The 11,650-nt window shown below is 50.2% G+C and overlaps 16 non-coding genes across 16 annotated transcripts; all 16 read right to left on the reverse strand.

Moving 5' to 3' along the window:
- Window positions 1-663: 663 nt before the first annotated feature.
- Window positions 664-736, reverse strand: trnaf-gaa (transfer RNA phenylalanine (anticodon GAA)). Its single transcript has one exon. It is a non-coding gene; the product is annotated as a tRNA-Phe (tRNA).
- A 98-nt stretch (window positions 737-834) lies between these two features.
- trnai-aau (transfer RNA isoleucine (anticodon AAU)) lies at window positions 835-908 on the reverse strand. The gene has a single exon. It is a non-coding gene; the product is annotated as a tRNA-Ile (tRNA).
- An 88-nt stretch (window positions 909-996) lies between these two features.
- Window positions 997-1,068, reverse strand: trnap-agg (transfer RNA proline (anticodon AGG)). Its single transcript has one exon. It is a non-coding gene; the product is annotated as a tRNA-Pro (tRNA).
- A 1,107-nt stretch (window positions 1,069-2,175) lies between these two features.
- trnak-cuu (transfer RNA lysine (anticodon CUU)) lies at window positions 2,176-2,248 on the reverse strand. The gene has a single exon. It is a non-coding gene; the product is annotated as a tRNA-Lys (tRNA).
- Window positions 2,249-2,829: 581 nt separating this feature from the next.
- Window positions 2,830-2,902, reverse strand: trnak-cuu (transfer RNA lysine (anticodon CUU)). Its single transcript has one exon. It is a non-coding gene; the product is annotated as a tRNA-Lys (tRNA).
- Window positions 2,903-3,864: 962 nt separating this feature from the next.
- trnaf-gaa (transfer RNA phenylalanine (anticodon GAA)) lies at window positions 3,865-3,937 on the reverse strand. The gene has a single exon. It is a non-coding gene; the product is annotated as a tRNA-Phe (tRNA).
- A 98-nt stretch (window positions 3,938-4,035) lies between these two features.
- On the reverse strand, window positions 4,036-4,109 carry trnai-aau (transfer RNA isoleucine (anticodon AAU)). Its single transcript has one exon. It is a non-coding gene; the product is annotated as a tRNA-Ile (tRNA).
- Window positions 4,110-5,757: 1,648 nt separating this feature from the next.
- On the reverse strand, window positions 5,758-5,830 carry trnaf-gaa (transfer RNA phenylalanine (anticodon GAA)). Its single transcript has one exon. It is a non-coding gene; the product is annotated as a tRNA-Phe (tRNA).
- A 98-nt stretch (window positions 5,831-5,928) lies between these two features.
- On the reverse strand, window positions 5,929-6,002 carry trnai-aau (transfer RNA isoleucine (anticodon AAU)). The gene has a single exon. It is a non-coding gene; the product is annotated as a tRNA-Ile (tRNA).
- An 88-nt stretch (window positions 6,003-6,090) lies between these two features.
- trnap-agg (transfer RNA proline (anticodon AGG)) lies at window positions 6,091-6,162 on the reverse strand. The gene has a single exon. It is a non-coding gene; the product is annotated as a tRNA-Pro (tRNA).
- A 1,107-nt stretch (window positions 6,163-7,269) lies between these two features.
- On the reverse strand, window positions 7,270-7,342 carry trnak-cuu (transfer RNA lysine (anticodon CUU)). The gene has a single exon. It is a non-coding gene; the product is annotated as a tRNA-Lys (tRNA).
- Window positions 7,343-7,923: 581 nt separating this feature from the next.
- Window positions 7,924-7,996, reverse strand: trnak-cuu (transfer RNA lysine (anticodon CUU)). The gene has a single exon. It is a non-coding gene; the product is annotated as a tRNA-Lys (tRNA).
- A 962-nt stretch (window positions 7,997-8,958) lies between these two features.
- Window positions 8,959-9,031, reverse strand: trnaf-gaa (transfer RNA phenylalanine (anticodon GAA)). The gene has a single exon. It is a non-coding gene; the product is annotated as a tRNA-Phe (tRNA).
- Window positions 9,032-9,129: 98 nt separating this feature from the next.
- Window positions 9,130-9,203, reverse strand: trnai-aau (transfer RNA isoleucine (anticodon AAU)). Its single transcript has one exon. It is a non-coding gene; the product is annotated as a tRNA-Ile (tRNA).
- Window positions 9,204-10,851: 1,648 nt separating this feature from the next.
- On the reverse strand, window positions 10,852-10,924 carry trnaf-gaa (transfer RNA phenylalanine (anticodon GAA)). The gene has a single exon. It is a non-coding gene; the product is annotated as a tRNA-Phe (tRNA).
- A 98-nt stretch (window positions 10,925-11,022) lies between these two features.
- Window positions 11,023-11,096, reverse strand: trnai-aau (transfer RNA isoleucine (anticodon AAU)). Its single transcript has one exon. It is a non-coding gene; the product is annotated as a tRNA-Ile (tRNA).
- Window positions 11,097-11,650: the final 554 nt, after the last annotated feature.

An 11,650-nucleotide genomic window follows, 5' to 3' on the forward strand; every position in this document is an offset into this window, starting at 1 on the left:
GCGTATGCCAAATCGATTGACCTGATGCCTGATAGGTTACAAGTTACTGGTGCCCTCCTTATGAGAACAAAATCCACATTCGATCAAAGTCGGAAGCTATTGCAGATGCTCGATGGTGTTTTAAAAGGAGTTTTGAGCAGGACCTCTCTGGAACACAGGCCTCCACCACCCGGAACAAAACATGAACATTCCATGCACGCGCCACAGCAAACTTGAGCTGATGTAAACTCTCACATAACACCCGCTGTCTTCTTTGCACACGAGGCAACTGAGCAATCATACCCCTAGACCAACGAGCCAACACACACACATCCTTCCTGCTGCTGCCTGGCCGCAAACATTTCCGTTTGCAAGGCTTAAAGCACAAAGGTTTAATTAAATGTACAACTAAACGGTAGCCAGTGCAAAGTTGCCGACACAGAGGAAATACGGTCTCTTTGCTTTGTGGGCATTGGAAACCACGCTGCAGCACTTTCACACATGCTGTGGGATGGACACCTTCTCACCACATCGTCGAGGGGAATTACACCATGGAACCACCACACGCTGGTCTCTGGCCGTCTGAGAGGCAGATAGTGATGAGGCTAGGTGGAATCAGGTTAACAGGAGATGACGTTTGCTCACTGGAGACCCTCGACCAAAAACACAGGAACCAGGTTGCTCTGCCGAAACCCGGGATCGAACCAGGGACCTTTAGATCTTCAGTCTAACGCTCTCCCAACTGAGCTATTTCGGCCAGGTCTACTGGCAAATGGTTTGTCCAGCAGGGATTTCTGGGAGACCGCCCGTCACTTTCGAGGTGAGCAGAGCTGAGGGTCCCAGAGAGCAAAAGTGTGGCCAGTACGGGGATCGAACCCACGACCTTGGCGTTATTAGCACCACGCTCTAACCAACTGAGCTAACCGGCCCCGCTCTGACTCCTTTTATCCCCAATTTCCCAGGAATATCCTAGTTGCCCTAGTCAGCTTGAAGAGATTAAAAGCAAAGCCTGAGAACGGGCTCGTCCGGGATTTGAACCCGGGACCTCTCGCACCCTAAGCGAGAATCATACCCCTAGACCAACGAGCCAACACACACATGTCCTTCCTGCTGCTGCCTGGCCGAAAACATTTCCGTTTGCCAGGCTTAAAGCACAAAGGTTTAATTAAAAGTACAACTAAACGGTAGCCAGTGCAAAGTTGCCGACACAGAGGAAATACGGTCTCTTTGCTTTGTGAGAACTTGACCTACAAAAAACGCTAGTACATATGGGCGTATGCCAAATCGATTGACCTGATGCCTGATAGGTTACAAGTTACTGGTGCCCTCCTTATGAGAACAAAATCCACATTCGATCAAAGTCGGAAGCTATTGCAGATGCTCGATGGTGTTTTAAAAGGAGTTTTGAGCAGGACCACTCTGGAACACAGGCCTCCACCACCCGGAACAAAACATGAACATTCCATGCACGCGCCACAGCAAACTTGGCAGAAGCAGGTCCCGCCGAGATTTGAACTCGGATCGCTGGATTCAGAGTAGATACGCTAATAGATACGCCCAACGTGGGGCTCGAACCCACGACCCTGAGATTAAGAGACTCATGCTCTACCGACTGAGCTAGCCGGGCAGCCGCTGTGAGCTGCTTGGGGCTGGTCGCGGTTTTTATCCGTGCCTAAATTGCGCCCGTCATCCGGAGCCTCACATTTCGCACAGGCTTGGCATAGCGTCTCGCGGGTAAAGTCAGGGTTAAGCCTAGAGCCAGGCTCAGAGTGTACTTTGTTTGTTTAAGCCATATATGTTGTTGGGGGATACAATTTCACCCAGTAGAGCAGGCCAGTAATATGCACAATCATAACCCGGAGCTAAAGTTCCGTTTCGGGTCTGTCGAACCGGAACTTGACCTACAAAAAACGCTAGTACATATGGGCGTATGCCAAATCGATTGACCTGATGCCTGATAGGTTACAAGTTACTGGTGCCCTCCTTATGGGAACAAAATCCACATTCGATCAAAGTCGGAAGCTATTGCAGATGCTCGATGGTGTTTTAAAAGGAGTTTTGAGCAGGACCTCTCTGGAACACAGGCCTCCACCACCCGGAACAAAACATGAACATTCCATGCACGCGCCACAGCAAACTTGGCAGAAGCAGGTCCCGCCGAGATTTGAACTCGGATCGCTGGATTCAGAGTAGATACGCCCAACGTGGGGCTCGAACCCACGACCCTGAGATTAAGAGTCTCATGCTCTACCGACTGAGCTAGCCGGGCAGCCGCTGTGAGCTGCTTGGGGCTGGTCGCGGTTTTTATCCGTGCCTAAATTGCGCCCGTCATCCGGAGCCTCACATTTCGCACAGGCTTGGCATAGCGTCTCGCGGGTAAAGTCAGGGTTAAGCCTAGAGCCAGGCTCAGAGTGTACTTTGTTTGTTTAAGCCATATATGTTGTTGGGGGATACAATTTCACCCAGTAGAGCAGGCCAGTAATATGCACAATCATAACCCGGAGCTAAAGTTCCGTTTCGGGTCTGTCAAACCGGAACTTGACCTACAAAAAACGCTAGTACATATGGGCGTATGCCAAATCGATTGACCTGATGCCTGATAGGTTACAAGTTACTGGTGCCCTCCTTATGAGAACAAAATCCACATTCGATCAAAGTCGGAAGCTATTGCAGATGCTCGATGGTGTTTTAAAAGGAGTTTTGAGCAGGACCACTCTGGAACACAGGCCTCCACCACCCGGAACAAAACATGAACATTCCATGCACGCGCCACAGCAAACTTGGCAGAAGCAGGTCCCGCCGAGATTTGAACTCGGATCGCTGGATTCAGAGTAGATACGCTAATAGATACGCCCAACGTGGGGCTCGAACCCACGACCCTGAGATTAAGAGTCTCATGCTCTACCGACTGAGCTAGCCGGGCAGCCGCTGTGAGCTGCTTGGGGCTGGTCGCGGTTTTTATCCGTGCCTAAATTGCGCCCGTCATCCGGAGCCTCACATTTCGCACAGGCTTGGCATAGCGTCTCGCGGGTAAAGTCAGGGTTAAGCCTAGAGCCAGGCTCAGAGTGTACTTTGTTTGTTTAAGCCATATATGTTGTTGGGGGATACAATTTCACCCAGTAGAGCAGGCCAGTAATATGCACAATCATAACCCGGAGCTAAAGTTCCGTTTCGGGTCTGTCAAACCGGAACTTGACCTACAAAAAACGCTAGTACATATGGGCGTATGCCAAATCGATTGACCTGATGCCTGATAGGTTACAAGTTACTGGTGCCCTCCTTATGGGAACAAAATCCACATTCGATCAAAGTCGGAAGCTATTGCAGATGCTCGATGGTGTTTTAAAAGGAGTTTTGAGCAGGACCTCTCTGGAACACAGGCCTCCACCACCCGGAACAAAACATGAACATTCCATGCACGCGCCACAGCAAACTTGAGCTGATGTAAACTCTCACATAACACCCGCTGTCTTCTTTGCACACGAGGCAACTGAGCAATCATACCCCTAGACCAACGAGCCAACACACACACATCCTTCCTGCTGCTGCCTGGCCGCAAACATTTCCATTTGCAAGGCTTAAAGCACAAAGGTTTAATTAAATGTACAACTAAACGGTAGCCAGTGCAAAGTTGCCGACACAGAGGAAATACGGTCTCTTTGCTTTGTGGGCATTGGAAACCACGCTGCAGCACTTTCACACATGCTGTGGGATGGACACCTTCTCACCACATCGTCGAGGGGAATTACACCATGGAACCACCACACGCTGGTCTCTGGCCGTCTGAGAGGCAGATAGTGATGAGGCTAGGTGGAATCAGGTTAACAGGAGATGACGTTTGCTCACTGGAGACCCTCGACCAAAAACACAGGAACCAGGTTGCTCTGCCGAAACCCGGGATCGAACCAGGGACCTTTAGATCTTCAGTCTAACGCTCTCCCAACTGAGCTATTTCGGCCAGGTCTACTGGCAAATGGTTTGTCCAGCAGGGATTTCTGGGAGACCGCCCATCACTTTCGAGGTGAGCAGAGCTGAGGGTCCCAGAGAGCAAAAGTGTGGCCAGTACGGGGATCGAACCCACGACCTTGGCGTTATTAGCACCACGCTCTAACCAACTGAGCTAACCGGCCCCGCTCTGACTCCTTTTATCCCCAATTTCCCAGGAATATCCTAGTTGCCCTAGTCAGCTTGAAGAGATTAAAAGCAAAGCCTGAGAACGGGCTCGTCCTGGATTTGAACCCGGGACCTCTCGCACCCTAAGCGAGAATCATACCCCTAGACCAACGAGCCAACACACACATGTCCTTCCTGCTGCTGCCTGGCCGAAAACATTTCCGTTTGCCAGGCTTAAAGCACAAAGGTTTAATTAAAAGTACAACTAAACGGTAGCCAGTGCAAAGTTGCCGACACAGAGGAAATACGGTCTCTTTGCTTTGTGAGAACTTGACCTACAAAAAACGCTAGTACATATGGGCGTATGCCAAATCGATTGACCTGATGCCTGATAGGTTACAAGTTACTGGTGCCCTCCTTATGAGAACAAAATCCACATTCGATCAAAGTCGGAAGCTATTGCAGATGCTCAATGGTGTTTTAAAAGGAGTTTTGAGCAGGACCACTCTGGAACACAGGCCTCCACCACCCGGAACAAAACATGAACATTCCATGCACGCGCCACAGCAAACTTGGCAGAAGCAGGTCCCGCCGAGATTTGAACTCGGATCGCTGGATTCAGAGTAGATACGCTAATAGATACGCCCAACGTGGGGCCCCTGAGATTAAGAGTCTCATGCTCTACCGACTGAGCTAGCCGGGCAGCCGCTGTGAGCTGCTTGGGGCTGGTCGCGGTTTTTATCCGTGCCTAAATTGCGCCCGTCATCCGGAGCCTCACATTTCGCACAGGCTTGGCATAGCGTCTCGCGGGTAAAGTCAGGGTTAAGCCTAGAGCCAGGCTCAGAGTGTACTTTGTTTGTTTAAGCCATATATGTTTTTGGGGGATACAATTTCACCCAGTAGAGCAGGCCAGTAATATGCACAATCATAACCCGGAGCTAAAGTTCCGTTTCGGGTCTGTCAAACCGGAACTTGACCTACAAAAAACGCCAGTACATATGGGCGTATGCCAAATCGATTGACCTGATGCCTGATAGGTTACAAGTTACTGGTGCCCTCCTTATGAGAACAAAATCCACATTCGATCAAAGTCGGAAGCTATTGCAGATGCTCGATGGTGTTTTAAAAGGAGTTTTGAGCAGGACCTCTCTGGAACACAGGCCTCCACCACCCGGAACAAAACATGAACATTCCATGCACGCGCCACAGCAAACTTGAGCTGATGTAAACTCTCACATAACACCCGCTGTCTTCTTTGCACACGAGGCAACTGAGCAATCATACCCCTAGACCAACGAGCCAACACACACACATCCTTCCTGCTGCTGCCTGGCCGCAAACATTTCCGTTTGCAAGGCTTAAAGCACAAAGGTTTAATTAAATGTACAACTAAACGGTAGCCAGTGCAAAGTTGCCGACACAGAGGAAATACGGTCTCTTTGCTTTGTGGGCATTGGAAACCACGCTGCAGCACTTTCACACATGCTGTGGGATGGACACCTTCTCACCACATCGTCGAGGGGAATTACACCATGGAACCACCACACGCTGGTCTCTGGCCGTCTGAGAGGCAGATAGTGATGAGGCTAGGTGGAATCAGGTTAACAGGAGATGACGTTTGCTCACTGGAGACCCTCGACCAAAAACACAGGAACCAGGTTGCTCTGCCGAAACCCGGGATCGAACCAGGGACCTTTAGATCTTCAGTCTAACGCTCTCCCAACTGAGCTATTTCGGCCAGGTCTACTGGCAAATGGTTTGTCCAGCAGGGATTTCTGGGAGACCGCCCGTCACTTTCGAGGTGAGCAGAGCTGAGGGTCCCAGAGAGCAAAAGTGTGGCCAGTACGGGGATCGAACCCACGACCTTGGCGTTATTAGCACCACGCTCTAACCAACTGAGCTAACCGGCCCCGCTCTGACTCCTTTTATCCCCAATTTCCCAGGAATATCCTAGTTGCCCTAGTCAGCTTGAAGAGATTAAAAGCAAAGCCTGAGAACGGGCTCGTCCGGGATTTGAACCCGGGACCTCTCGCACCCTAAGCGAGAATCATACCCCTAGACCAACGAGCCAACACACACATGTCCTTCCTGCTGCTGCCTGGCCGAAAACATTTCCGTTTGCCAGGCTTAAAGCACAAAGGTTTAATTAAAAGTACAACTAAACGGTAGCCAGTGCAAAGTTGCCGACACAGAGGAAATACGGTCTCTTTGCTTTGTGAGAACTTGACCTACAAAAAACGCTAGTACATATGGGCGTATGCCAAATCGATTGACCTGATGCCTGATAGGTTACAAGTTACTGGTGCCCTCCTTATGAGAACAAAATCCACATTCGATCAAAGTCGGAAGCTATTGCAGATGCTCGATGGTGTTTTAAAAGGAGTTTTGAGCAGGACCACTCTGGAACACAGGCCTCCACCACCCGGAACAAAACATGAACATTCCATGCACGCGCCACAGCAAACTTGGCAGAAGCAGGTCCCGCCGAGATTTGAACTCGGATCGCTGGATTCAGAGTAGATACGCTAATAGATACGCCCAACGTGGGGCTCGAACCCACGACCCTGAGATTAAGAGACTCATGCTCTACCGACTGAGCTAGCCGGGCAGCCGCTGTGAGCTGCTTGGGGCTGGTCGCGGTTTTTATCCGTGCCTAAATTGCGCCCGTCATCCGGAGCCTCACATTTCGCACAGGCTTGGCATAGCGTCTCGCGGGTAAAGTCAGGGTTAAGCCTAGAGCCAGGCTCAGAGTGTACTTTGTTTGTTTAAGCCATATATGTTGTTGGGGGATACAATTTCACCCAGTAGAGCAGGCCAGTAATATGCACAATCATAACCCGGAGCTAAAGTTCCGTTTCGGGTCTGTCGAACCGGAACTTGACCTACAAAAAACGCTAGTACATATGGGCGTATGCCAAATCGATTGACCTGATGCCTGATAGGTTACAAGTTACTGGTGCCCTCCTTATGGGAACAAAATCCACATTCGATCAAAGTCGGAAGCTATTGCAGATGCTCGATGGTGTTTTAAAAGGAGTTTTGAGCAGGACCTCTCTGGAACACAGGCCTCCACCACCCGGAACAAAACATGAACATTCCATGCACGCGCCACAGCAAACTTGGCAGAAGCAGGTCCCGCCGAGATTTGAACTCGGATCGCTGGATTCAGAGTAGATACGCCCAACGTGGGGCTCGAACCCACGACCCTGAGATTAAGAGTCTCATGCTCTACCGACTGAGCTAGCCGGGCAGCCGCTGTGAGCTGCTTGGGGCTGGTCGCGGTTTTTATCCGTGCCTAAATTGCGCCCGTCATCCGGAGCCTCACATTTCGCACAGGCTTGGCATAGCGTCTCGCGGGTAAAGTCAGGGTTAAGCCTAGAGCCAGGCTCAGAGTGTACTTTGTTTGTTTAAGCCATATATGTTGTTGGGGGATACAATTTCACCCAGTAGAGCAGGCCAGTAATATGCACAATCATAACCCGGAGCTAAAGTTCCGTTTCGGGTCTGTCAAACCGGAACTTGACCTACAAAAAACGCTAGTACATATGGGCGTATGCCAAATCGATTGACCTGATGCCTGATAGGTTACAAGTTACTGGTGCCCTCCTTATGAGAACAAAATCCACATTCGATCAAAGTCGGAAGCTATTGCAGATGCTCGATGGTGTTTTAAAAGGAGTTTTGAGCAGGACCACTCTGGAACACAGGCCTCCACCACCCGGAACAAAACATGAACATTCCATGCACGCGCCACAGCAAACTTGGCAGAAGCAGGTCCCGCCGAGATTTGAACTCGGATCGCTGGATTCAGAGTAGATACGCTAATAGATACGCCCAACGTGGGGCTCGAACCCACGACCCTGAGATTAAGAGTCTCATGCTCTACCGACTGAGCTAGCCGGGCAGCCGCTGTGAGCTGCTTGGGGCTGGTCGCGGTTTTTATCCGTGCCTAAATTGCGCCCGTCATCCGGAGCCTCACATTTCGCACAGGCTTGGCATAGCGTCTCGCGGGTAAAGTCAGGGTTAAGCCTAGAGCCAGGCTCAGAGTGTACTTTGTTTGTTTAAGCCATATATGTTTTTGGGGGATACAATTTCACCCAGTAGAGCAGGCCAGTAATATGCACAATCATAACCCGGAGCTAAAGTTCCGTTTCGGGTCTGTCAAACCGGAACTTGACCTACAAAAAACGCTAGTACATATGGGCGTATGCCAAATCGATTGACCTGATGCCTGATAGGTTACAAGTTACTGGTGCCCTCCTTATGAGAACAAAATCCACATTCGATCAAAGTCGGAAGCTATTGCAGATGCTCGATGGTGTTTTAAAAGGAGTTTTGAGCAGGACCTCTCTGGAACACAGGCCTCCACCACCCGGAACAAAACATGAACATTCCATGCACGCGCCACAGCAAACTTGAGCTGATGTAAACTCTCACATAACACCCGCTGTCTTCTTTGCACACGAGGCAACTGAGCAATCATACCCCTAGACCAACGAGCCAACACACACACATCCTTCCTGCTGCTGCCTGGCCGCAAACATTTCCGTTTGCAAGGCTTAAAGCACAAAGGTTTAATTAAATGTACAACTAAACGGTAGCCAGTGCAAAGTTGCCGACACAGAGGAAATACGGTCTCTTTGCTTTGTGGGCATTGGAAACCACGCTGCAGCACTTTCACACATGCTGTGGGATGGACACCTTCTCACCACATCGTCGAGGGGAATTACACCATGGAACCACCACACGCTGGTCTCTGGCCGTCTGAGAGGCAGATAGTGATGAGGCTAGGTGGAATCAGGTTAACAGGAGATGACGTTTGCTCACTGGAGACCCTCGACCAAAAACACAGGAACCAGGTTGCTCTGCCGAAACCCGGGATCGAACCAGGGACCTTTAGATCTTCAGTCTAACGCTCTCCCAACTGAGCTATTTCGGCCAGGTCTACTGGCAAATGGTTTGTCCAGCAGGGATTTCTGGGAGACCGCCCATCACTTTCGAGGTGAGCAGAGCTGAGGGTCCCAGAGAGCAAAAGTGTGGCCAGTACGGGGATCGAACCCACGACCTTGGCGTTATTAGCACCACGCTCTAACCAACTGAGCTAACCGGCCCCGCTCTGACTCCTTTTATCCCCAATTTCCCAGGAATATCCTAGTTGCCCTAGTCAGCTTGAAGAGATTAAAAGCAAAGCCTGAGAACGGGCTCGTCCTGGATTTGAACCCGGGACCTCTCGCACCCTAAGCGAGAATCATACCCCTAGACCAACGAGCCAACACACACATGTCCTTCCTGCTGCTGCCTGGCCGAAAACATTTCCGTTTGCCAGGCTTAAAGCACAAAGGTTTAATTAAAAGTACAACTAAACGGTAGCCAGTGCAAAGTTGCCGACACAGAGGAAATACGGTCTCTTTGCTTTGTGAGAACTTGACCTACAAAAAACGCTAGTACATATGGGCGTATGCCAAATCGATTGACCTGATGCCTGATAGGTTACAAGTTACTGGTGCCCTCCTTATGAGAACAAAATCCACATTCGATCAAAGTCGGAAGCTATTGCAGATGCTCAATGGTGTTTTAAAAGGAGTTTTGAGCAGGACCACTCTGGAACACAGGCCTCCACCACCCGGAACAAAACATGAACATTCCATGCACGCGCCACAGCAAACTTGGCAGAAGCAGGTCCCGCCGAGATTTGAACTCGGATCGCTGGATTCAGAGTAGATACGCTAATAGATACGCCCAACGTGGGGCCCCTGAGATTAAGAGTCTCATGCTCTACCGACTGAGCTAGCCGGGCAGCCGCTGTGAGCTGCTTGGGGCTGGTCGCGGTTTTTATCCGTGCCTAAATTGCGCCCGTCATCCGGAGCCTCACATTTCGCACAGGCTTGGCATAGCGTCTCGCGGGTAAAGTCAGGGTTAAGCCTAGAGCCAGGCTCAGAGTGTACTTTGTTTGTTTAAGCCATATATGTTTTTGGGGGATACAATTTCACCCAGTAGAGCAGGCCAGTAATATGCACAATCATAACCCGGAGCTAAAGTTCCGTTTCGGGTCTGTCAAACCGGAACTTGACCTACAAAAAACGCCAGTACATATGGGCGTATGCCAAATCGATTGACCTGATGCCTGATAGGTTACAAGTTACTGGTGCCCTCCTTATGAGAACAAAATCCACATTCGATCAAAGTCGGAAGCTATTGCAGATGCTCGATGGTGTTTTAAAAGGAGTTTTGAGCAGGACCTCTCTGGAACACAGGCCTCCACCACCCGGAACAAAACATGAACATTCCATGCACGCGCCACAGCAAACTTGAGCTGATGTAAACTCTCACATAACACCCGCTGTCTTCTTTGCACACGAGGCAACTGAGCAATCATACCCCTAGACCAACAAGCCAACACACACACATCCTTCCTGCTGCTGCCTGGCCGCAAACATTTCCATTTGCAAGGCTTAAAGCACAAAGGTTTAATTAAATGTACAACTAAACGGTAGCCAGTGCAAAGTTGCCGACACAGAGGAAATACGGTCTCTTTGCTTTGTGGGCATTGGAAACCACGCTGCAGCACTTTCACACATGCTGTGGGATGGACACCTTCTCACCACATCGTCGAGGGGAATTACACCATGGAACCACCACACGCTGGTCTCTGGCCGTCTGAGAGGCAGATAGTGATGAGGCTAGGTGGAATCAGGTTAACAGGAGATGACGTTTGCTCACTGGAGACCCTCGACCAAAAACACAGGAACCAGGTTGCTCTGCCGAAACCCGGGATCGAACCAGGGACCTTTAGATCTTCAGTCTAACGCTCTCCCAACTGAGCTATTTCGGCCAGGTCTACTGGCAAATGGTTTGTCCAGCAGGGATTTCTGGGAGACCGCCCATCACTTTCGAGGTGAGCAGAGCTGAGGGTCCCAGAGAGCAAAAGTGTGGCCAGTACGGGGATCGAACCCACGACCTTGGCGTTATTAGCACCACGCTCTAACCAACTGAGCTAACCGGCCCCGCTCTGACTCCTTTTATCCCCAATTTCCCAGGAATATCCTAGTTGCCCTAGTCAGCTTGAAGAGATTAAAAGCAAAGCCTGAGAACGGGCTCGTCCTGGATTTGAACCCGGGACCTCTCGCACCCTAAGCGAGAATCATACCCCTAGACCAACGAGCCAACACACACATGTCCTTCCTGCTGCTGCCTGGCCGAAAACATTTCCGTTTGCCAGGCTTAAAGCACAAAGGTTTAATTAAAAGTACAACTAAACGGTAGCCAGTGCAAAGTTGCCGACACAGAGGAAATACGGTCTCTTTGCTTTGTGAGAACTTGACCTACAAAAAACGCTAGTACATATGGGCGTATGCCAAATCGATTGACCTGATGCCTGATAGGTTACAAGTTACTGGTGCCCTCCTTATGAGAACAAAATCCACATTCGATCAAAGTCGGAAGCTATTGCAGATGCTCAATGGTGTTTTAAAAGGAGTTTTGAGCAGGACCACTCTGGAACACAGGCCTCCACCACCCGGAACAAAACATGAACATTCCATGCACGCGCCACAGCAAA

Source organism: Rhinichthys klamathensis, unplaced genomic scaffold, assembly GCF_029890125.1.
Source record: "Rhinichthys klamathensis goyatoka isolate OS25496 unplaced genomic scaffold, OSU_Roscu_1.1 h1tg000176l_1, whole genome shotgun sequence".
NCBI classification, from domain to species: Eukaryota; Metazoa; Chordata; class Actinopteri; order Cypriniformes; family Leuciscidae; genus Rhinichthys; species Rhinichthys klamathensis.